Source organism: Cryptomeria japonica, chromosome 3, assembly GCF_030272615.1.
Source record: "Cryptomeria japonica chromosome 3, Sugi_1.0, whole genome shotgun sequence".
NCBI classification, from domain to species: Eukaryota; Viridiplantae; Streptophyta; class Pinopsida; order Cupressales; family Cupressaceae; genus Cryptomeria; species Cryptomeria japonica.
This window is the reverse complement of record NC_081407.1, coordinates 237,380,903-237,403,814: the sequence shown is the minus strand read 5'-3', so window position 1 is coordinate 237,403,814 and position 22,912 is coordinate 237,380,903. Positions and strand designations below refer to the sequence as shown.

The 22,912-nt window shown below is 37.0% G+C and overlaps 1 long non-coding RNA gene across 1 annotated transcript in view; it reads left to right on the top strand.

Moving 5' to 3' along the window:
• LOC131074388 (uncharacterized) overlaps positions 1–14,948 on the top strand; it is a 52,861-nt gene extending 37,913 nt beyond the window's left edge. Inside the window, exon 4 of the long non-coding RNA XR_009113056.2 lies at positions 14,276–14,948. This is a non-coding gene — a long non-coding RNA (uncharacterized LOC131074388). The remainder of the gene's footprint in view (positions 1–14,275) is intronic.
• The last annotated feature ends 7,964 nt before the right edge of the window (positions 14,949–22,912 follow it).

The window sequence follows — 22,912 nt, the reverse complement described above, 5'->3', positions numbered from 1 at the left end:
TCATTTGATTTGCATTGTCTTAGGTAATCTTCGTATGTTATGGTGGATCTTTGTTGTTGTTAGGCTAGGGTTTTTGTGGTTGAATTCATTTAGCCTTTCAATATCATTATTATTTTTATCCATTTTCACCATATACATTTTGGCACGCCCGGCGGGACTCTTGTCCCTTTTGTATTTAACATTTTGTTGCAGATTTTGTGTTTGAAGTTGCAGATTTGACATTTTCGACAGCATTTTGATATTTTCGCGTCGGCATACTTTCGGATCGCGTTTTTGGCTTTTTGATGCGTCTGTGAACTTTTGGATCGCATCTGGGTTTCCTAACCGCGTCTGTGACATTTTGAACCGCATCTGCGTCATAGATCCGCGTCTGTGTTTTCTAAACACGTCTGTGCATCTCAGAACCGTGTCTGCGTCACAGATCCGCGTCTGTGTTTTCTAAACGCGTCTGTGCATCCCAGAACCACGTCTGTGTCATAGATCCATGTCTGTGTTTTCAAAGCGCGTCTGTGCAAAGGGTAACTGCGTCTGTGTCGACCAATTTCAAAAATTTTGAAGTTTATTGATTCGGTTTTGAGTTTTGCATTTAGGATTTCAGATCTGGTTTATTTTGTGCTAACATTTTCAGATCTAGCTAACAAAATTGGTGCAGCTTGTCTTGAAAGCAAAATCATTTGGTTGAAAGCCCCTATTTTCACAAAGTCTTTTGGGTTTAAAATTTACCTAACTTGTGTGCTTGTAGGAAGGGGTGATTATTTGAAACAACCCAAACTACTAACAACTTTTTGTTGCAGGTCCTTGGCAAGGGTTTTTTTTTTTTGGATTTTTATTGTGTGCCTTGTTTTCATAGATTAGCAAACACTTCCATTGGTGCACTAAAATTGAATCATTGTCTTTTGTGTCTTGAGCAATAGACTCTTTTTGTTTAATCTTTAGAGGGCCTGTCTTCCCGTGTGGTCATTAGGACTACTAGTGAGAAGAGAACGACCCAAGTGGTAGCGAGGAAAACCCACCTCTTCCGAACCACTATAAACAAATGTATTCATGGTGAAAACTATAGATAATGTGTGCTGATTAGTTCATACCGACATTATGTCTCCCCATAAACCTGTTTGATCAAATTTATTTGATCATTTGTAGGGCGTAACCCCTACCGGCTGGGAGCCTTCTGTATTTACAGAGCTGAAAGTGCCGCATGTATGGCCACACGAGCAGATACCCTTACTAGCACCTTTTTGTTTTAGAAGCCCAAATCCTTCTAGTTGTTGGGGCAGGAGGTCGGACCTCTGGTAGCGGCCCACACACATACGGTTCTTAGTAGAGATACAAAGTTCGCCACAGGGATTTTTCGCGGGGACTGATGCTTGGCTGACCCGAGAAGTGAGTGCCGAGGGTGGAGCCAGTGAGGTCAAGCATCTAAGTATCCGCTTTGAATAACGTAGCCTCGGGGGTAAAACCCTATGTGAGATCAACAACTATTGTCTTGGCCAGCCATAAGAATTGTGCTTGACTTATTTTAAACATTCAAACACCAAGACCAAACAAACAAAACATTGTGTCTTTTGTGTCTTTTGTGTCTTCAAGTGTATGCAAAACAATTTTACATCAAACAACACACTTTTTATTGGAGTCATTTTGGAGTCTAGACACTTACAAACATTGGGTCTTCATCAACATTGTGTCCTCTTGTCACGAAAAAATAGTCAAACAGTCAGATTTGGTCACAACAAAACGACTTCACAAATTGGAAAAATTGTACAAATTTTATAGAAACGCATCTGTGTCTGTCATAATTGCATCTGTGCTGTATAACCGCATCTGTGTTGAATAGAGACATGTCTATGTCAGGGAACCGCGTTTGTGCAGTATACAGGCGCGTCTGTGTTCAGAATTGCAGAAATTTTACAATCCAACAAACAAACACAATCAGTTTTGGAATTCTTGAGCTTCCTAGGTCATTTCTCTAGGGTTTCATTTAGCATTCAACTTGTCTTTGGGTCTCACACAGTCCATAATTGCTTCACATCTCATTTTACATTCACAATTGTCTAAACTTGAGTCAAAAGGTCACTTGCTTGTCCTCATTATACTTTGTCAACACACTACATACAAAAACACTTTGCTAGGTGGTCCCTCATCAAGGTTTCTTACCTTTGGGTCTCATTTGGTCTTACTTAGAGTTAAGGTCAACTTACCTCATCAAGAGAAACTATCCTCTCTTTGGAAGTCACACCTACTCTACTACATACATACTTGGTCTTACACTTTGAACATTGCAAGTACACCTCAGATTCCTTTACATTCCATCCAACTCTTAGTCTTCCATACCTTTTTTTATTTTTCATCTAGTCTCACACATCTTAATCAATACCTAGTTCATGGTTGAAACCCATCTTCAAAAATCTAGGAGAGAAACTAAAGAAGCTCAAGAGTCCGCAAACATGAGTGTCTATGAGTATGACAATGATGTCTTTTTCAATACTGATCATAACACATTACCTAACATGGACGCCTATAGAAACATTCCAAATGTTGAGAATATGAACACTAAAAACAACAATGATACACACAATGACAATATGGACAACTTTTCAGTACATTCAATAGATGTGGAAGAATCCATTATGGACCCCCGCTTCAATCAACTGATTGAGGAAATAATGAGGAGAGATAGACAATACTTCTTACAAATGATGGCACAAAGTGGAGCCAAGATACCTCATGATTTTGACATGTCTCAAATAATGGAAAGTAGACCTTTGCAACAACCTCACTCCAACATGGATCAAAGGAGGCCTAATAGTGGAGGAAATAGAGGACCACATATGGTGCTTGAATCACCACCATCTTTGTTTCAAAAACTAGAGGTCCCACATACACATGGTCAAGCATATGATACTCACCTTTGCAGACCATTATGGAAGTCTTTTGCAGAAAGATATGCTTAATCACATACCAATGCTAAGGATCCACCACCAAAGCAATTGGATATTCAAAGGCATTCTCAAAATTTGGACACAAGGAAACCCCGTGTCAAATTTGGGGGCAACACATTAGAACATGACATGCCCGTAGAGTATGGTATACATGCACAAAATAGATATGGTGTTCCTCAACATGAATCTATACCAAGTGGTCCATATACGCAACATCACTATAGACCTCCTCCATATGAACATGTGTATGATCAATATCATCCATATATGCAACATGCTCCTCCTCCAATTGGTGCCTCAAACGTGGGGTATGCTTCAAGAAGTCGATCTCCACCTAAGAACAATTTGGAGCAACAAATCAGGGACTTACAAAAGAAAATGGAGAACATAAATACACCAAAGCCAACATACACAATGAGAGACATATGTCCTTATCCATTCGATAAGAGCATTCCAATGCCTCCATTTCCTACACACTTTGTGACGCCTAAATTTGATAAGTATAGAGGAAAAGGGGATCCTAAGGTACACATAAGACAGTTTTTCACAACTTGCATCGAAGTAGCAGCAGAAGAGACATATTTGATGAGATTATTCCCACAAAGCTTAGGTGATCAAGTTATGGAATGGTTCTCCCAACTCCCACCTGGTATTAAGTCATGGGGTGACTTAGCAAAGGCATTTATTCAACATTTCTCCTACAATATAGAGACAGACATATCAGTCACTACTTTATGCAACACCAAGCAAAAAGAGGGAGAGTCTTTTGCATCATTTTTACAAAGATGGCAGAATCTAGCTAGCAGATGCTCTTGTGAAATTCCACAAAAACAAATGGTAGAGATGTTCACACAAAACGTTAACAAAGACATTGGCTATGATCTAAGGAAAGCTTGTTTGTCCACCTTCAGGGACGTTATTGAAAAAGGCTTAGCAACAGAAAAGGTCCTAATTGAGCAAGGAGTCATTAAGATATTTAAGGAGAACAAAGATGATTTTAAGGGAAAAGACAAGCCAAGATTTTGGAATAAAAACAAGAACACAGTCAATGATGGTGTTGTTGATGTCAATACAGTGCGACCCAAATTCATCTTTTCAGGATCAAGTTCTACAAACAATCAAGTGAATACTCAAACAACTTCTAGATCACGAAGGAAGTACACCCCATTGGGAGAACCACTTGAATCAGTCTTCAAAAAGCTAGTGGCAAACAAGGTAATCACAGTTCCAGATTTTCCTCCATATGAACCAAAGGTTAAACCAAATTGGTGGAATGATGATGAGTATTGTGAATTTCATAAGAGCAAGGGTCATAAGATAGGAAATTGTCATCGACTGAAGAACATCGTACAAGATCTCATTGATAGAGGTGACATTGAGATTGAGGGACACTCATCCAATTAAGAGCACGAGATGTTTAAGGAACCATTCCCAAAGCATGACAAGGGAAAAGCTAAAGCCATAGATGATCAAACCAACTATACCAGAGCATCTTACAACTATGATTCAACCATCAATCACATCTTGATGGACAATTATGTCTCTACTATTATCATCAAGGACAAAAACCTTGAGAATCCTACTCAGAGACCCAAGATTGTCCTAAAAGGTGTTGGATCTTCTTCCGAACCTACTTCTGAATGTCATGTTACAACCCGTCGAGGTAAAATCACTTTGCAAGGTGCCTCCGCTAAAAACACCGCTTCTTCATCAACCAAACCTAAGTATGACCTTGTAGAACAGTTAGGGAAGACACCCGCACTCATCTCCATACTTGAACTCTTACGCATATCCCCGGCTCATAAAGCTATTCTTGACAAAATCTTGAGAGACACTGCCGTTCCTACTGATCTGAACGTGGACCAGTTTCAAGCCATGGTGGGATACCTTTCCGTTCCACATTCCCTTACATTCACAGAAGCCGATGATGCCTTCGTAAGTCAGCCACATAATGCACCATTACACATTGAAGCCTTCATACACAAACATAGAATCAAACGAGTCCTGATAGATGGAGGAGCAGGTCTAAACATTTGTACATTGAGCACAATTAAACAATTGGGATATTCTGATAAAGCTGTGAATTCTACAAACAAAATTACCATCAAAGCATATGATGATGAAGAACGTTCATCCAAAGGCACATTCACCTTACCTCTCAGAGTTGGGCCAGTTACAAAGGATGTGGTTTGTCAAGTACTTGACCTTGATCTCACATACAACATATTGCTAGGACGTCCATGGATTCATGAGATGAACGTAGTACCATCTACATATCATCGATGTATCAAGTTTCCACACAATGGAGTTGAAGTGACTGTCAAAGTGGATCCAAATCCATTCATATATTGCAACAATCTGCAACCTAGATCATAAATAACAATTCCAGCCAATCGAGAAGCTGTTCCATCTTCAGCGTATGTGGATCCAGAATCCTTGAAAGCTTCTACATCCAAACAAGCAGAGATCAAAGAAAATATCAAGATTAAAGACATGGGATGTGGTGAGTATATCTTTCATGTTGATCAGATCCCATTATCTCCTAAGGTATTCAATCGACAGGAACAGTCTATAAACAATTTGCAAGGAATTGGGTGTGAACCACCTAGTGTTATGGCTACTAAGTTTGAATGCAAATCTCTTTTAGTGGTGCAAGCAACTCTTGATATTAATAGTCCTAAGAATGGTTCCAACAAAGAATCTATTGAGCGTATTGCCAGCCCTCTTGAGAACTCTCATAGCTTTACCATTTCATCCACTCATTCCATTTCCACTCCACTTCCAAACTTGGATCAACAAGAATTACAAAAGCCCTTACTCATTGGGGATCAAAAATTAAGCTTTGAAAAGAAAAATCTAAAACTCAAAAATAAAGAAAAGTACTTTAGTCCAAATCAAAATCAAAAGCTATTGGACTCTGAAAAAATCAAAGTCAAGGATAAAACTCCTATGAAAGAAAAAGAACAAGAGTTGATCTCCCCTAATACCAAAATAACTGGGGGCAAAAGTTCTACAATTTCAAGTAAAAAAGCATACAATTTCAAGTAAAAAAGCATACTTGTTGATCCTAAGTCTCCATCATGCTATCCTACTTTCACTTCTTTTCGCAATCATAAGCCTTCATAGCTCATCCACTTGTTCCACACATCCATTCCCTTCTGGCGATACATCATGGACCTTTAATGGAGCTTCCTCAAAGGACTTTGCTATCAGGGATGCCCAAACTTCTTTAGGTGACATGCATATGGGCAAACGTAGTCCACACACTAGTAATTCTATCTAAGTTCCTTCATCAAGGAAGACAATCACTCAAGCTACACATCATTCAGTCAAGGAACATCACAGTTACAATTATAAAGTCAAGCCTCACACATTTGAGGTAGGTGGCTTGGTTCTCAGAGAAAACCCTAAGAATCAGCAAGACAGAGAGAAGAAGGGCAAGTTCGAACCAAAGTGGCTTGGTCCTTACATCATTACAGCAGTATATGGATCTAGGGCATATCAGCTCTCAACTACAAAAGGTGAACCTTTGGAGGATCCTATCAACAACATGCACCTTCGCAGGTTCTACACATAGCTCTTCGGAATATCCTAATTCAAAAATACAAAAAAATCAAAAAATTTCAAAAATACAAAAAAAAATTATAAAAACAAAAAAAATCGTTACTTGGTGAAAACCTGACAAACAGGCGCCTTGTGACACAAAAAACATGGAAAAATTGAAAAAAGTAAAGAGAAATAATTTCATCCAATGGTGAAAACCACTTCGGTGGCGCCCTGGGCAAGTACCATGGTGAAAACTGGGTCACTAGCACCATGCATAGAAACATTGCTCCTCCCTCCTTCAGGATCCACTTTCATCCTTTCACTTTGCACACACACAACCTATTCGTTCATAATAAACTTACCCATTCCCATCATGGCTTGTTATTGATCTACCCAAGATTGGTTAGCCATTCATAATATACCTCCCTTTCCATCCATAATAAATCAGATCCTATCTGTGGCTAAGACAAATCCTATGTCTAGTGATGGGTGTGAAACTAAGAACATCACATGTTTCGAGGAGTACAGTTTCTTCCAGCTTCCTTTAGTCTATTCGCGCACAATCCACAAAAAAGCAACATCTGCATCGCCAGTCCGCAATAAAGTTCCATCTTCTCTGCAATAAAGTATCAATTTCATGGATTCAGTCAGTTTCAGATGAGACACAACAACAACAATGAGCTTCAACAAAATCAAATCTTTCAACAGACTCAGACAACATATGGTTCCATGCTATCCATCCTTTCTGTGAAAGTAAACATTGTGACCACAATCAAATAAGACTTATACAAGTGACAAGGGACACTAAACTTGAGGACTACAGTGGATGTTGGTGTTGAGTCTTGGTTTTCTTTTGATTTCATCTTTTTTGGTGACATGTCTTTTAGCTTTTCCGGGATGTCTTTGACTAGAGATTCTATCTCCAAGATGTCTTTGACTAGAAAGGCGAGGATGAGGTATCGTCACCTATTTGTATTTGTTGTCTGTGGATTGTCTTTTAGTAATGCTATGACTTGTCCAAGGATATGAGGACACTATAAGTCTAGTGTGAACTGGGGCATTCCTTGTTTGTGACTGTCTTATCTCCATGCAAACAGGTACAATGACTTTCTGGGTCGAACATATGCCTCGATTGTCATAACCTACTTGCCATAATAAAGCTCAATGATGATAACGCACAAGAAGCTCTTTCACGTTCATATCTTCTATCTTTCATCCCCCTTTCTTGATTGACTTCCATCGTCCTTCTTGAGTCCGCGTAGCCTGCTATCACATGGCTGAGTATAATGACACACCAAAAACATTTGCATTTCATGTAGTTTGCACCTACATTACCACATATAAGCATTTCATACATACATATAGATATCACAATTGCATCACATCCTGCACACAACACCTGTTAGCACAATTTACATTTGCATTATCATATTCATCTGCATTACATACATTCACATTTGCATCATGCACACACATATAAAACATAAAAGAACAAAAATATATATTGCATTGCATCATATACATACTTGCATCCATATCATAAGCATCACATAAAAACATCCCATCACATAGGTACACATGCATATAGCTGTTGCAAAGATGAATAATCTCATATATATATATATATAAAAAGTGTCATGATACAATGATGTCAAAATCATATGGCTACAATCACCCGAAGGTGTCTACATCATCATACAAAATGGTACAATACTGATACATAGGGAGCCCTCTACGGCTATGATGAATTCCCTCCCTTAGAGCCGGCTGGCCTCGACAGAGTCTGAGGCCTAGAAGGACCTGCCCCAAGATCATCTCTCCTGGCCCCTGTGTCCCCTGCAGCCACCCCTCGTGTCACCCTATCCGGATAGAGGAACCCACTGATAACTCCTGCCAACACTGTTGGTAGTGCTAATCCTGTCCATGTCATGGTATCCCATGCCACATGTCCCACCCTCATCTCCAGTCCTGGGTCCTGGAACACTCATCTCAGGGCATCCCTGTCTCCGTCTCGATCGTACAGAATCAGCTCCCCATTGATTGGTATCCATAGAATCCTGTATACATCCTCCAAGGTGACTGTCATCTCCCCCATTGGCAAATGAAAAGTATATGTCTCAGAGTGCCACCTCTCCGCTAGTGCAGTCAGTAGTCCCATGTTTGCCCGAAACTCAGGCACATACAGAATATGTCTCAATCCCATGGCCTTAATAGCTACTCGGTCCTCAAATGTCAACTCAGGTTGCAACCTCTAAGTCGATGGGAATCTCTCTCGTGACTCCAACATAGGCAAATACTCCTGCAGTCAAGCAAATCAATCGTGTCAGTCATAGTGGCATTTACTGTTTATCACAAAATGCTACTTTTTATCTAAATGCATATGGCATTCTATCCTAGTGACACTCCCTGTTCATCACAAAGTGTTGCTATCTATCCAAATGACACTCACTATTCATCACAAAGTGTTGCTTTTATCCTAGTGGTACTCACTGTTCATCACAAAGTACTACGGGTTTTGCACTCCCTGTTCATCACAAAGTGCTCCTCACATTTGCACTTACTGTTCATCACAAAGTGTTGCTCATATTTTGGGTACTCCCTGCTCATCACAAATTACTCTATCTTGGTACTCACTGTTCATCACAAAGTGCCTTGATCTATCCTAGTCTTCTCTAGAGGACCTTCTTGAGTGTATCCTCTCAGCAGCTTATCCAATCGACAACGTATGTTCATCACAGAACTGCCGATTTGACCTAGAAGATGAAAATTCACATTTTTGGACATAAACGCGCTTTTCTGACACAAACGCGCTTAATGACTACACAAACGCGCTTGAAAAATACAGACGTGCCTAAAAGACAGACGTGCCTATGCTTTACACAAACGCACTTGAGCGACATAGATGTGCCTTTTTGGCACAGATGCCCCTACATGACGCAGACGCGGCCGTATTCAACGTAGACGTGGTTCTAAACGCAGACGTGCCTGGCACAAACGCAGACGCGCCTGGTGGACACAGACGCACCTGGCACCAACGCAGACGCGCCTAAATGATTTTTGACATTTTTGACCCCTCACCTAATGCGCATTTATTGCTCTATCCACCATGCATTAATGACAAAAATGAATGCATCGAAGTACGAGGAGGTTTGGTGGTACTTACCGGCTCTCCTGCCTCTACTGGCCTCTGGAATCGGTGAACACGGTTGAATCTGTGAATGAAAGCCATCACTGCTGATTGCTACTCCTCTTTTCTCACTCTACACTCTGCTCTCGTGGATGTGTGGATGCGAATGAGGATGTATTTTCCCCTGTGGTCTATCTTATAGACTACCCTAGCCCTCGTTTCCTGAGTCAGTCTTCATTATCTCGGGACTTTGTCACTTTATCTGGTCAGTCCATTCTAGCCTCTCTTTCTTATCAAGAGATTGTCTGCCATCTTTTCAGACATTTTCATCCAATCTCTCGAGGGGGCATATAATTCCCATCTTGGGGTAACTCTGTATTAGTTCATCTTATCTTCTTTGAAACAATGCGACAAGATGCATTGTCTCAAAGAGGGGCAAAATGTAGACACCTAAAATTGTCATATCTAATTAACTAAATATTTTATTTATTTAATTATCTAAGCCTAATTCTTCTATTAATTAAATAAATATTTATTTATTTAATTAATTCATTTATCCTCTTCTAGCCTTATTTCTCATTTGAATAAATACATTTATTTATTTAAATTATCCTTTTCCTAAATTAAATAAATATTTATTTATTTAATTGATCTCATTTCTTCTATTAATTAAATAAATCTTTATTTATTTAATTAATTCATTAGCTTTTTTCTACCCATGACACATGTCATTCATCTCTTAATTCATACACTACCTACCTCTCTCATTATTTTATTATTCCTTCTACCTACCCTCTAATCCTAGCCGACCTCCTTTTTACACCTCTCAATCTTATCCCTCCATTTCATATTGTGTCTTCTATATAAGGAGATGCTTACTTCATTATCAAATCCTAATGACCTATTTAGCTAACTACTTGATTGATTGACTACACTACGATCCTACTTGCAACCACATTCCGTTCTTTGTTGAGCTCTTGTGCACATAAAATCTGAGAGAAAATATATTCAAGCAAGATCAATGGAGATAAGAAGAATGGAGATCAAAACCCTATTGGACATGTGATGGTATAATCTTTGTGATTTCATTTGATTTGCATTGTCTTAGGTAATCTTCATATGTTATGGTGGATCTTTGTTGTTGTTAGGCTAGGGTTTTTGTGGTTGAATTCATTTAGCCTTTCAATATCGTTATTATTTTTATCCATTTTCACCATATACACCAAGAAATGCCAAACAAGTCCCCCCAATGGAAGACAACCAACAATCTCCCACATACAGCTCTGAATGACAATATCTCTCCCTTTACTTTTTTTATTCATATCTCTCTCCCTATGACTTTTTCTTTTTCTTTCTATCTTTTTCACATCAATATCTCTCCCCCTTTGACATCAATGCCAGAAATCTGACAAAAATATCAAAGCAAGAACATAAACCACTGAATCACAAAGCTAACTACTCCCCCTGAGCAATATCATTCCACATCAGTGCCAGAATGAATAGTATCTCTAATAATGCATGCCAGATTGATGCCAACCCAGATCAATCAAGTCTCTACCAGAGGGGTAGAAACTCCCAATCTATCTCTCAGGTACTCAAATGATTCCTTGGCCAAAGGTTTAGTGAAAATATCTACAATCTTCTCTTTAGTGTTCACATAAACCAGTCTAACTTCATTTGCTTCCACCTTTTCCTTCAAAAAGTTATACTTGATAGATATGTGCTTTGTTTTAGAATGAAATACCGAATTATTTTATATATCAATAGCAACAGAGTTATCACAGTGAATAACTACCGGTGCATCACAATCCACCTTTACATCCTTCAACATTTGCTTCATCCATAAAACTTGTGTACAGTTAGTAGCAACAACAATATACTTAGCTTCAGTTGTAGATAAAGAAGTACGCGATTGTTTCTTGCTGATCCATGAAACCAACTTCTTTCCAAAAAAAAAAGCTCCACCGGAAGCGCTTCTCCGATCATCAACATCTCCAGCCCAATCAACATCTGTATATGCACATAAAGTAAATTTATCATCCTTAGGGTACCATAAACTATATTTTGATGTACCTTTCAAGTATCTAAAAATCCTTTTCACTGCCATCTCATGATTTTCTCTAGGATCACTCAGTTTAAAATCTCCCATACAAAATTTCTCTAGGAACTATTAGTAATTTAAACTTTAATACCAAAACCCAAAACATTAATACTGGAATAGAAGTTAAACCAATTAAGCATAAACAATAATCACATAATAAATACCATCCACATTACACCAAGATTTGTACGTGGAAAACCCGATAAAGGGAAAAACCATGGTGGAAAGCCTACCCACAGTTAGATAATACTTTTGCAGTAAGTATGTTAATTACAATTGAGGGGCCTGCACTTGCAGGAAGGCCAACAACCTAGAGCACACTACTCATCACAAAAGGAGCCTCATTGACTACATATAAATCCAGACTACAATTTAGAGAAGTGTTGAACTGCAAAAGATAGCATCTCCTATGCCTGAGTACAGTTCCGGCTAAGTTCAATACCAGAGGACTAAATCCTCTTACATAAACCCAATTCGATCTCCAATGATCTACCAAATCCTCTGCCTGAATGATATTACATTATTTGCACATTACATTCCTTGACCATGACCTCTAACCATAACCATGATGATCTACAATGAGATCTTACATCTATATATACAAACCCTCGACCATAAACAATCAGGTCGACTACCAGATAATAAACTAATTACATATTTACAAACCATGTCGGCCTTAGACCAAACAAATAATATCCAACATATAAGACATCCTGAAAATACATCGAGAGGTCCAATCCACACATTACATTTAGCCTTTCAATATCGTTATTATTTTTATCCATTTTCACCATATACACCAAGAAATGCCAAACAAGTCCCCCCAATGGAAGACAACCAACAATCTCCCACATACAGCTCTGAATGACAATATCTCTCCCTTTACTTTTTTTATTCATATCTCTCCCCCTATGACTTTTTCGTTTTCTTTCTATCTTTTTCACATCAATATCTCTCCCCCTTTGACATCAATGCCAGAAATCTGACAAAAATATCAAAGCAAGAACATAAACCACTGAATCACAAAGCTAACTACTCCCCCTGAGCAATATCATCCCACATCAGTGCCAGAATGAATAGTATCTCTGATAATGCATGCCGGACTGATGCCAACCCAGATCAATCAAGTCTCTACCAGAGGGGTAGAAACTCCCAATCTATCTCTCAGGTACTCAAATGATTCCTTGGCCAAAGGTTTAGTGAAAATATCTGCAATCTTCTCTTTAGTGTTCACATAAACCAGTCTAACTTCATTTGCTTCCACCTTTTCCTGCAATGATCTCCATCCTCCAAGTCTCAAACATGATCACCAACAACATCCTGGAACTCCACCAGAAGCTACACCAATACCACTTATGCAAATCATCAAAGATATTCATGAAAAGCTTTGCTGGTGAAACCCTTGATGGAACCAGAAGCCAAGCTTCCAAGCAAACAGGATAGCATCCGATCACTAGACCAAAATCAATTGACCAAATATGAGCATAAGTATCATGAACAAGCCAATTCCATCACCAAACTATACCAGAGCCTACCAGATCATGCTAGATCCAGATCAACCAGAAACCACTCAACCTACCGAGACCAGAAGGGGGCCGGTAAGCATCCAAACAACTAGTGTTGACATCAATGACAAAACATCAATGCAACACATAATCAATTCCACCAAATGACCAACATCAACAAGTAACTATTTTTGTACACAAAATTTATGCATGTACATGATAGCATAGAGAAAGATAGAAATATAGTAAGAGAATATCACTTCTACATAAGCAATGATTGTAGTTGTTTGATAGAGTTTGTGCAAGGATGCTTTCAACTCTACTATGTGAATTTAAGGGGAATAATTATCAGATACAACCAGCACATCATATGGTCAGATAACTACACATCATAATTCAATAATGCAAGGATGTTCCATTGGTTGAGTAGGATGCATATGAGGAATGGTGTACAATTTTTTTCAAATTTTAGTGAGGCTGAACATGGAGAGGGAGAGCACGATGGTGCGGGTGCATGTGTAAAAAGAGCCCTTGCTAGAGAAGAACTAAAGTATGAAGGTGGTGCTAAGTAAACTAATGCAACAACCTTTGTGTAATGTTGTAACTCAACAATGGGAATATGTAATCAAGGTAATTCTTCTATTTCTAGATATTTTTGGTTGATATGTGAATTTGATGTTGCAGGCTATGTAGATTGTTATATAGTTATAGGATCCAGTGACTTGCACTAATTTAAAAGATCAGATGCAATCTCATGAATTATTTATACTAGAGAGATTGTATGCTTTTTCTCATTGTGTATGGATTTTTTGTGGGACAAGTGTGAATCATATGAGTGGGTTGATTGATGGTCATGTAGACCTTTAGTTCCCATTGATACATATCCACTTCCCAAACCATTACATTTGAACCAGATGGAAGTTTTCATGGATTTTGACCATGTATCTGATGTAGTGCAACCAGGTATTGTGACTTGTTACTTAGTTATTGGTAAATTTTAACTCATTTTATTTCATTTTACACTATTTTTGGTACTAATTTATCATTCAATAAAATGCAGGTCATATGTATGCGATTATTGCTGATGAAAACAATGAAGAAGACACAAATTATTTTTTGTGTCGTTGTATTGAGGCAAAAGAAAATTGACACTATCTTGCATCGATGGAGAGGGTATTGAGTACCCAATAGGGTCTATTGTTGTAAGAACAACATGGCTTGGAAGGTACCCTATGAATAAATCTGATGTTTGGTTGTTCGAGGACTTCGACACACACATGCATATTCTTTATTACTCTAACCTTGTTGTTGTAGTGAATATTTAGTTGATTAAATACATGGCAGACCACTCATAATTTATAGAAATTTTGTGAATCTGACCACGAGTAAATACTTGACACAATATGGGTTAGAGCTGATCCACAAGGTTCATTAGTTTGATTCTACAAAAGGGTAGAGTGATTTTGAAAATATTGTATATACCCTTGGAAAATTTTTGTATATAGATAGCCATGAGTTGATTTGTACCTATTTAGAGGCCATATTTTGTATATAGATGACCATGAGCTGATTTGTATATATTTTAGAGGCCAAATTTTGTGTAAAGATGACCATGAGTTGATTTTTATGTATTGAGATGAAATTTTTTGTATATAGATGATGGCCATGAGATGATTTGTATGGATTGAGAGGCAAAATTTTGTATATATATGATGGTCATGAGCTGATTTGTACCTATTTAGGGGCCAAATTTTGTATATATAAATGACCAAATAATTATAAATGCATAAATGAAATTTTCTGATAAATTTTGTATCTATGGTTCTACTTTAAATTCATGCACTATACTTTTGTTAATGTGTAATTCAGGCATTATTATTTTCTCGATGTGTAATTAATGCATTGTTATTTTACAAATGTGTAATTAATGTATTATTCTTCTATCAATGTGCAAAGAGATGGCGCCACAACTGTAAGGCGTTGAATGTTCGTGCGACTTGAGGACCCAACCAAGACCATTTCGAGCATAAAAATGCCTATCTAGACATAATCACATTGATGGTTCATAGATACAACAAACATAACAAGATTTACCCTGTCTTGCAACTTTGCATTGCACGCGACTAACGATATTTGCATCAACAAAAAAATTGCTTCCTTGAGAAAATGGATTTATTTTTTCACAATATGAGATAGATCATTGTAAAGGGGCCTTACATGACCCTGCGTGTTCAAACAAATCATTCATATGCACACCAGATTATGAGAAATAACCTGTAAAATTTTGACAATTTTTTGAACTTAAGGCACTCAAGAGATGGTGTCGTGATGGTAGGGCGTTGAACATTTGGGAAACCTGGGAACCCAACTAGGACCATGTCTAGCATAAAAATGCCCACCTGGATATTCTTTCCCTAATAGTTTGTGGATATAAAAAATATAACAAGATTTATCCTATCTTGCAACTTTGCATTGCACATGATTGATGATATTTTCATCAACAAAAAAATCATCGCCTTAAGAAAATGGCTTTGTTCCTTCACAATTTGAGACAGGTTATTGTAGAGGGCGCTCATGTGACCCTATTTTTTTAAACAAGTCATTCGTATGTTCCCCAAATTCTGAGAAACAACCCATCAAAGTTTGACAACTTTTTGAACTTAGGGCACTCAAGAGATGGCGCCGCAACGGTAGGGTGCTGAACATTTAGGTGACCTGCAGACCCAACTAGGACCATGTCTAGCATAAAAATTCCCACCTATATATTCTTCTATTGATGGTTTAGGGATACAACAAATTGAACGAGATTTACCCTATCTTGCAACTTTGCATTGCACACAGCAGACGATATTTGCATCAACACAAAAATCATTGCCCTGAGAATATAACTTTGTTTCTTCACAATCTAAGATAGGTTATTGTACAAGGGCATCATGTGACCCTGAATGTTCAAATGGATCACTCATACATTCCTCGGATTCTGAGAAACAACCCATCAAAGTTTGATAATTTTTTGAACTTAAGGCACTCAAGAGATGGCGTCATGACGGTAGGGTGCAGAATGTTGATGTGACCTAGCAACCCAACCAGGACCATGCTTAGCATAGAAATGTCCACCTGAACATGCTTGCACTGACAATTTGTGGATACAACAAACAAAACAAGATTTACCTTGGCTTGCAACTTTGCATTACATGCGATTGTCGATATTTGCATCAACAGAAAAATTGTTGCCCTAAGTAAATGGCTTTGTTTCTTCAAATTATGAGATAGTTTATTGTAATTGGCCTCATGTGACCTTGTGTGTTTAAATGGATCATTTGTATGTGTCTTGGATTCTAAGGAACAACCTGTCAAAGTGTGATAATTTTTTGAACTTAGGGCAATCAAGAGATGGCACCGTGACGATAGAGCGTTGAATGTTCAAGAAACTTGGGGACCCAACCAGGACCATACCTAGCATAAAAATGTCCACTTGAACATTCTCATGTTGACGGTTCATGGATACAACAAACAAAATGAGATTTACCCTATCTTGCAACTTTGCATTGCAACTATTGAAAACTTTTGACAACTATTGACAACTATTGATAACTTTTGACAACTATTGACAACTTTTGACAACTATTGACAACTTTTAACAACTTTTGACAACTATTGACAACTTTTGATAGCTATTGACAACTTTTGATCTCAATGATCATTAAATTTGGTGATGTTTCCCAAGGCAACTAAATTCAATACTTGGAATTTAGATAATACCAATTATCATTCATAAGTTCCATTGAATTTCAATATTGTTAATCCATAACATGCTAAATTGTTCATAGCTCAAGCATTCATAATTGAATATACATTGTTAATAAGTTGTTAAAAACATAACCATTCTTATTCAAATGAATATACATTGTTTATAACTTAACAATTCTTAAGATATTAATAAATTGTTCAAAGTATGAAGATATGCACACAACAAGCAAATTAGATCGAATAAATGTAGAATACAAGTTTTACAAAAATATGGCACATGTGTGAACTCAACAAAATGTACAAAAATGGCACATGTGACAACTCAATAAAATGTACAAAAATGACATTTGTCAAATCAATACAAGTTTTACAAAACTATGACACATGCCATCTCAAGATTGATACAAAATGGTCACAACTAATAGTATATAACTCTAACAAATCTTATAGTTGTTGTGGATCATCAAAATCGAGCCTCTTTGAAGTACTACGTGGCTCTGTAGATGCCTGCAGAATGACAATTTAGACAAGTTAGATTACTTATGTTAATAATAATTTACAATTGTCAAATTAACATCAAAATAACTATATTGTACTATAATTTATCTACAATTAAAATTTTTTTGATCAAGGAAAAAGTGGGTTTTATAGGGACTCGAAACCACAGAGTTACAGGCTGTATGAAAATAAACATCCAAAGTCCACAAAAACAGAGAAGCTGTCATGCAGACAAAAAGGATAACAGACCGAACCAAAAGACAACAAAAAGCTAAAACCAGACATACACTAACCTAAGGACTTTAAAGTCTCTGCAATCTCAACTTTGAGGATGTTCATCTTTTGAGTCGCCTTCTTTAGGTCCTGGAACTCCTGAGTGGAAGACTTCTCCTTTCTCTTGAGGTTGGGTCCGGTTCTCTTAGAGGGACACGAATCCTCTTTCTGGTTTTTTTCTTTGTTAGCATCCAGGTCCATGATTAGGGTACCATGCTAGGTTCTATCCAACTTCTCCACTAGTGTACTCATAGAGGCAACAAAATTCTTCATAATTTTATGGCTTTGCTTCATAACGGTGTTCATTGTTTCCCTGATTTTACCAATTTCCCCTTCAAGCTGCATAATCTTTTTCTCATTTTCCTTTTTCATTTTATCCATTAGTTCTATGGTTCTTTGGAGACATTTTGCCATCGACAACTTCTCTTCTTCATTCCACACTACCGCTGCAGTATTATGAGGTTTCCCTTTTTCTATCATTTCATACAGTTTGCTAGACACAACCCCATTCTTTAAGTTAATGTCTTTTATTTCATGAAAAACTATTTAAAAACCCTAAAGAAATCCACAACACCATTTCTAGCAATTGGCAGAATATCATCTGGAAATTCCATGTTCGGTTTAAAGTAATGATCTTCAGGTTGGAGTTCTTTAGGGAATCTAGGCCTATTCTCTCTGTCAGTGGTAGTGTGACAAGAGTAGGATCTTTTAGAGAGATTAGTGGCATCAAAGGAGTCTTCCGACGTGCCCTCAGAGTAAGAAACCAACTTCTTCTTAGGAGGGACCTTCACCTTGTTTTTAGCTTTAGAAAGGGTTTTCACAGGGAGATCTTTTTTACCCGAAGGCTTACTCAAAGGGGTTTTCTTAAGAAACTTCTTAGAGGGGGGAGTATTTTCCTCTTCTCAATCAAAATCCCATTCATCATTGCTCTCAGACAAACTAGTTTTAGTATCGTACCCTTCTGAGGTTGGGGCCAAAATGGGATTAGATGGAGCCAAAATGTTAGCAAAGTGCTCATGAATATCTACAATTGAATTGTTATTTACCTCATGTTGTGGGTTTTTTGTTGAAATTCGTTTTGCAAATCATGGTCTCCTTTGATGATTATGAGTCCTACCAAATCAGTGAGGTAGAGGACCCGTGTTATGCTCATATCCTGAAGGGGCTACACTTGTTAAAATATAATTGATACAAGTCAACACACACACACACACATACTAACAAAGAAATATAAACTATAAATATATCTACTTATATTTAAATGAATATTTATAATATAGAATAAATGTGTACTAGAAGCTTTGATGGTTCTTTGGTTGTCTTGGGAGGGGTCATCATTGATGAAACAAGCATCGATGTTCCCTATGTGTACAATGATAAGATTGTAATACAACGAATGTACATGTGCATATAATCATGAAATTGAGAAAAATTAAGAAACATATACCTCTCACATCTCTTCTTCCAATGCATGATTAGGTGCATTCATCATTGTTGTAAATGATCCTAGTTGTCATTGTACATGTACAAGAAAAAAGATTTTAGAATTGATCAATCTAGATGAACGTGTATAATCATAAAAATTTGAAAATAAAATCTAAATCATGCTACAATAACTCATGCAAGATCTTAAAACTATTATATCTTGATTAAAATTATGCTCAATTACCTTTTCCTGATTAGGTAGCCTCAAGAATGACCTTTGCAAAGGAGAAATCTCATCCACATGTGACATAACCTAAAAGAGTAACATAATTAATATACAAAAACATATAATGTTAGCATAAAGTTAACTAATAAAAATTTGAATGAGATGCATATTCAATACAAACTATAAATAAGATGTGTACAAAGAAGAATACCATATAGCTCTCTAGGCCAAATGAAATGACTGTAGTGGTGGCATCATGAACCTCTGAAACTTGGTCCAAGGTGAACACTTGTCAAACCCCACACAAAGATACATTAGAAAGTTAATATACAACATAAAAAATTAATTTGAGTTCAAGGTCTTATTCTATTTTGATATGAATTGTAATTTTTTTACCTCTGATGAAGATACAGGTGCAAGTGTTGTTGTAAGTGTGGTGGATGATGTACCAAAATTTGCTACATCTTGAAATGCATAATATTTGCATCACTTTAATTTGAATTATAATTAAAAATTTATTTACATTTGGAAATTTAAAGTATTTAATAAATAAAAAATTATAAATTCAAGTCAACATACTTGAGTAGCAAAGACTTGCTAGATTAGGTCATATGTGAGGGCCACATCATCAGGTACACCAACCTCATAACTAGCTCCACAAAAGGTACACTCATGGTAGCTCAAACCATCTACACATGGAATAATATCTACCCTGTAGCATACCTCATAGCAAGTGATGCACTAGTGATCGATAGGCATGCTAGAAGTAGATGGTATATCTACAACACCATCATATGCTGCTACACCATTGTGTGCTCCTACACCATCGTCTGGGCCAGGATGATGTACTAACTATGTCCTATGCTGGATTATGGTTCCAGTCAGTGTGGCAGCTGCTTGAAGAGTATCCATCTCCATAGACTCCTTTAGGGATACAGGGACTGTCACATGCACCAAGGGTTTCACAACTAGTGGAACCCGACTCTAGGCATTCTGTACTAGTCAAACCCTTGGTTTATCTTGGTAGAGCCTCCACCTCTACCCTAGAACTCCCTCATATAAAAATAATTAGGGATCTCATTTAGGATAAACTCGCAGTATAGTTTTCTCAAAAAATATAAAAGCACCTCAAAGTTATTACAAGGTGGTTGGTCAAAGACCATCCACCCCCTATCCCAAAATTATGTTTTCATGACCACGTGATTGCACCAATGCATAGGAAACGTCTTTATATTAAGAGGTAGGATCTCCTAGGTTCAAGGATCAATAACAAGAGCACATATTTGTGCTTTTCTTATTTCTTTATTTTTTATAGCATCATATGAGAGACCCTGTGCATAAAATTTGCCTCATGACTTTCTATATGCTTCCCATTTAGTGACTTGGTTTGAAACTTTGTCAACATTATCTATCATTGTTTTTAGGGCTTAGCCAAGGTCTACATGGTGTTGATGTTTTGATGCTTTCAATCTAGCCACTAGGTTGGAAATGGTTACTCTATTTTGTGCTAATCGACCTAGTAAATTCTCTTGTGTGGTTTGGGAAGGGTTTATTGGAGGATTATAGAGCATATTTTGCTGAGGAGGAATGTTTCCTTGAGGGGGGGTATTTTTTTTAGCATCTATATCAAATTTATAAAATAATTATAAAATTAATCAAAAACTAGAAAACTATAGTGAAATTCAAGATAAAGAAAAATAAAAATGCATAAATAAATCGTAAACTAACCTCTTCGACGGTGGAATTTTTTTTTTCTTATAAGGATAAAATCACAATTGTGGTTCAGGCACTATAACTTGGTCGCCATCCGTTTTTGGTGGAGGCCACCTATAGAATGGTCTCAGTGGGATTTCTAAGAAAACATTTATAATAAGAAAAACATGTATGGGTTTAATAAAACTAAAAAACACCGTGAATGTGTTAATAATCTTATTAGTAACATGTATGGGTTACTAATAAGATTAATAATGAAAACGGGTTATGATCCATATTTTCCTGGCCGTAACCCTTGCACGTTATTTTATTTTTCAAATAACCCATACACGTTAGGTTTATTTTTGGTGTTTTTTTATGGTGTCTACTTTTTTGTTCACCATCTTGGTGCACTTACCCATCCTTTTCCAATGCTTTAGTATTCAAAATTTCTCCTATCTGCTTTGATATAGAAATGTATTCTAGTCTGACTTTTTTTCTTCAACCTTCTCTCTCAAGAAATGATAGCGGAGTGAAATATGTTTAGTTCTTCAATGCATATAACTGAATTCCTTAAAATGTTTATAGCACAGGTATTGCCACACATGATAGGAATCACTTCATCACACACTACTCTGATATCCTTAAGATTCTTCTTCATCCACAAAACTTGAGTACAACAAGATATTGTGGAAATATATTCAACTTCTACAGTGGATAATGATACGAATTATCGTTTCTTACTCATCCATGAACTCAATCTGTCTCCCCAAAATAATGCACCACCACTGATACTTTTCTTGTCATGAACACTTTTGGCCCAATCAACATCCGTATATATGCCTTCAACATGCCATTACCAAAAATCCTGAGTTCCTTTCAAATATCTAAAAATACTCTTCATTGCTTGATCATGAGTTTGCTTTAGACTACCTTGAAATCTTGCAACCATACACATATCTTCTATAATATCTAGTCTAGAAGTAGTAAGATAGAATAATCCTTCAATCATAGATTGGTACTTCTTCTGATCAATATTCGAAGATGCATCATATTTTCCTAACTTGCATTCAATAGCGAAAGGGGTAGTAATAGGTTTACAATTCTCCATATCAAACTTATTTAACATCTCTTTAACATACTTAGCTTAAGAGATAAAGATTCCATCATCCAATTGAGTAACTTGAAGATCAAGAAAAAATGACATTTATCCAAACATAAACATCTCAAATTTTTTCTACATCTCTTCTGCAAATTCTTTACACAAGCCATCGCTTCCTCCAAAGATAATATCATCAGTTCATAAACAACAATAATCAACAACTTAATGCCTTCAACCTTGAAATAGAGATTGTTGTCTGCAGTACCTTTCCTGAAGTTTTGTTGTAACAAATATCTATGCAAACTTGCATACCACACTCTAGGTGGTTGTTTGAGTCCATATAATGTCTTCTTTAACCTGCAATCCATGTAAGGATCATCTAACAGTCTGAATCCATCCGGTTTTCAATGTTCATTTCTTCTTCTAATGATCCATTCAAAAATGCTGACTTAACATTCATTTTGATATACTCTAAAGTTGTTGTAGGAAGAAAATGCAAGAAATATTCTAAAGCTTCCATCCTAGCGACTGGGGCAAAAGTTTCTTCAAAATCAATAAATTCTACCTTAGAGTAGCCTTTACATACCAATCTTTCCTTGTTTCTTGTGACTTGTCTTTGTTTGTTATGTTTGTTCTGGAACACCCACTTTGTTCCTATCACTTTTTTATCCACCAGTCTAGGTACTAGCTCTCAATTTCATTTCTTTTTTATTTGATTCAGTTCTTCTTCC